The following is a 4,191-nucleotide window of genomic DNA, read 5'->3' as shown; positions in this document are numbered from 1 at the left end:
TCTCTCTCTCTCTCTCTCTCTCTCCTAGAAATAAATTTAAATAAATAAACAGTAGAAAAAGCTCCCTATAAAATTATAGTTCCCCTTTCCAGCAGTGATGATCCCATGAGAACATTCCCCTCACAAAGGACCTCCTCCATCTTTCCGGGAAGAGGAGAAGAAGAAGGAAGCCCAGGAAGAAACACCTGGCACAGAGCCCCAGCTCCTCCTTCATGGACCCGAAGTACTCAGGATGCTAGAAAAAAACCACCATCTTAAGCCATGCCCAAATGGTACTTTTACGTGTTGGCTTCTCCACTGCACTTGGCAACCTACAGGAGAGAAAGCAAAGCTTGCAGAAGGATGCCCCTTCAGATGGAATCAAGAGGAGTGGGCGGGGCACCTGGGTGGCCCCGTCGGTGAAGCCTTGGTTTCTACTCAGGTCATAATCTCACGGTTAGTGAGTACGAGCCCTGTATTGGGTTCTGTGCAGACAGCGTGGAGCCTGCTTGGGATTCTGTCTCCCTCTCTTTCTGCCGCGCCCTTGCTCTTGCTCTCGCTCTCTCTCTCAAAATAAACAAATAAACTTTTTTAAAAAAGATGAGTGGGAAACTATCCCAACAAACACGTTTTGGATTTAATTAATTAATTAATTAATTAATCTCCACATATGATCTCATTTAGGTATAAGATCTGCAGAAAAAGAAGGAAGTCTGCCAAAAATATGAAGTATGGTTATGTACTGAGTTTTAGAATATCATAGATTTCAGTGTTTATGCTTTTTAAATCTCACCAATTTTCCCCAAAGCACAATGGAAAATAAATGCCCGTTCCTAACTAAATGAATGANTCCCTGTTTCCAGGACACAAACTTCTACATGAGTGATTCTCCCCATTCTGGGATGTTTGCGATGCCCGTTGACACCGGCCACCTCTTTGGGCTTCGGTGAGAAGCCACCAGGTTCAAAGTAAAATACCGTTCCAGTCTGCGTACTGTAAAGAGAGATGCCTGGAATATTCAGAGACTTGGCGAACCTTTTTAACATTTTGTATGCGGCTATCTGGTGACGTTCAGATCTGTACCTGCCATCTGAATTTTAGGGCTGTTGTGCTCAACACACAGATGGTCTCCCAGTTGTCTGCCTTCTCGATTGCTTCCAATCAAGATCTGCTTCCATTATAGCCAAAAGCAAAGCTGGTAAATGGCTGTTTACCCTATTGGGATAAGAAGGGAACGAAGCTGTGAGCCTGTCTTATGCACACCAGTGTTCTTCAGTGAGTGCTCTCTGACTCCAGAGTAAGTAAATTTAATGAAACCAAACAGAGCCATTGAAGGCAATTGCTTCAAGGTCTTTACATTGCTTGTATTTTATATTGTCTTCAAGGTCTGTGAACGAGGTTAATTCAGATCTTAAGGCCAAGTTCAGGAAGGTGCGAGCTCACCAAAAAGTGCCCAGAGAAGCCTGGGTGAACAACAACTAGCACAGTTCAATGCACAGTACTAGCAAGCTGCACCCCACACCTTCTCCACATTGGTTTCCATAAAGCATGAAAAAGAAATTCCTGATCTATGCCCTTGCTGCATCCTCTGGGGAAAAGATATCGACCTCTGAGGAATCCATTTGGGGAATATGGTTGGAGTTGCTAATGTGTAAAAACAGTGGCATTGATGCTTCCAATTGGGAAGAATTAGATGCTTTGACTTAGTTGGTACAGCTCGACAAAGGTTGAAAAGAGATCACTGGAACCAAGCAAAGGGAGGAGTGGACAATAAGTGAACTCAAGGAGAGAATGGGACAAGAAGAGTATATAGAGTAGCTCACTAATAGTAGAACAGCTGGGAGAGTTCTCTGGGTCTGGAGAATATTGCCCCTCTGGGGCCTGAGGGAGTTCAGCCCCTCTAACTTACTCTGTCTAGTGTGGCTCAAACAGGACCAGAGTTCTGGTTCAAGTTGCAAATAAAGGGTAAACTAAAAGGCAGAACCAGGGTGAGAAATGGAACTTTCAGTCAGTGAAGCAGAGAAGGATAGTGGCTACAAGCACATTGGAAGTGGGTCATTCACATTACCGGAAGTATTTTTCTTCAAGGACGGCCCAGGGCCGGTCACACCCCCTAGCATATTTCATCTGCTTTCATATAGCTGACACCTCAAAGGTCCCTACTTTACCTGTAGCAAAGCAGCTTTGTTGTATTCGCTCCATCTGGCCGGCCTGTGATGTGGTTCATGACTCGGTGCTATGGAGAGAAGCCAACGCCTTCAAAGAATCTTCTGGTGAGGGGCGCCTGGGTGGCTCAGTTGGCTGAGCCTCCAACTTCAGCTCAGGTCATGATCTCGCGGTTCATGGGATTGAGCCCCACATTGGGCTCAGGGCTGACAGCTCGGAGCCTGGAGCCTGCTTCGGATTCTGTGTCTCCCTCTCTCTCTAAGCCTCCTCCACTGGCACTCTATCTTTGTCTCTCTCAAGAATAAACATTTTTTTTTAAGTTAAAAAAGAATCTTCTGGTGGTTGTGGTGTGAGTGAACATGGACCAAGCTGACAGCTAGGACACTTTGCAGATTAGCATGGATCAGAAGCTAGGAAGTACAGAACCTTAGATCTCATTCTGTGCAGAATATTTATAGCACCTTTATCATCTGAAGTCGTTGCTCTCTCTCAGCCACCACACCCAATTTCAGAAGCCATCAACCATCTGCTACTTCTCCTCCCAAAAGCGTGATGCTATTATGTGGAACTCCTATAGTAGATGCATTCCCAGCACAGGAAATCAAAGCAAAACAAAACTCAAAAAAAAGTCTGAATATGGGGCGCCTGAGTGGCTTAGTCGGTTAAGCGTCCGACTTTTGCTTAGGTCATGATCTCGCGGTTCGTGGGTTCGAGCCCTGCGTCAGGCTCTGTGCTGACTGCCAGCTCAGAGCCTGGAGCCTATTTCAGAGTCTGTATCTCCCTCTCTCTCTGACCCTCCCTTGCTCACGCTGTCTTTCTCTCTCTCTCCTAGAAATAAATAAAAATATTTTTTAAAAAGTCTGAATAAATACTCACTGAAATTGGCTATATTAAACCCAAACCTGGGATTGCTACCTCCTCCAGAATTAGACTCTTCTATTTTGAGAAACAGCAACATCCACTCTGCTTCTGATAGGGAGTGTGATTGGGCATCTTGCTTCGTGTTTTGAGGTGTCAGTTTCCCCATCTGTAAAGTGAGGGGATATGAATAGATGAGGTATGGTTTATATGAGTATATAGATGTGAAATAGCGAAGTGACAATCTGATTCTTCTTTTATGCAGACTGGTGACAAAACTAAATAAAACTTGACAGCTTTCCATCAGTGGCTCTTGCTTTCGAGTACATAGCCTATGGAAGGACATTGTTATCCATGGTCTGACCCACGGCCCATCTCAGGCCGCTTCCTCACATGGACTCTATGCTCGGTCAGAAAGATGCAATTGTAGGACAGAGATAGAATGTCCTCATGAGAAGGGCCTAACCTAACACTCATGACTTAGAGGAACAGAGAAAGACATGGGGTCCCTGTGGACAGGGTCACTCCCAAGGAAAAGAAGAAGAAAGGGTCTAGGCTACGTATGTCCGATCTCTCCTGGATGGTTTGGTTGGAACAAAGGTGGCGTCAGGTAAGTGTTCTACCTTTGGATCCTCTGTTGAAAATCCATAGACATGAGCTTTCCACAACGTGACTTCTGTTTGCCCGCTTATCTCAATTGTTTGGTTACCAACTGCTTCGTTCCAGGTCTGATTGTCCCTATATGTTAAAGCTATTAATCCCTGTGAGTAAAGGGAACTGTTTGCCAAGCCAGAAAGTAGGAAAAAAGGACGAGAGCATAAAAATTATGATGGCTTTTGGGTCCCAGGGCCTGGACCGAGTAGGGAGGAGGTGTTCCAACAGTCTTGCCCAGGCGATAATTTGCATTAGCGACTGGGGGATGATGAGGGAGATCTGTGGTCACAAAGCATTTGGTTTCTGAGTCAGTTTCCAGCCCAGGCTTTATACATTCTTCCTAGTGAGTCAAGTGACTGTTTCATCAGCACCCTTCTGTTGGAGACTGCTTCTAGAACACTGCTGGCTTTGATTATGCTTGGCTCCCGAAGGGACTTTACAGATTGCCTCATTTGACATTCTCGGTCGTCATAATGAGGCATAGACTTGTTAATCACTGTTTCTCCAGCAGCAAATGCAGTGGCTCGCACAGAA

Source organism: Crocuta crocuta, unplaced genomic scaffold (assembly GCF_008692635.1).
Source record: "Crocuta crocuta isolate KB4526 unplaced genomic scaffold, BGI_CrCroc_1.0 scaffold531, whole genome shotgun sequence".
In the NCBI taxonomy this organism is placed as follows: Eukaryota; Metazoa; Chordata; class Mammalia; order Carnivora; family Hyaenidae; genus Crocuta; species Crocuta crocuta.
This window is presented reverse-complemented; position numbering follows the sequence as displayed.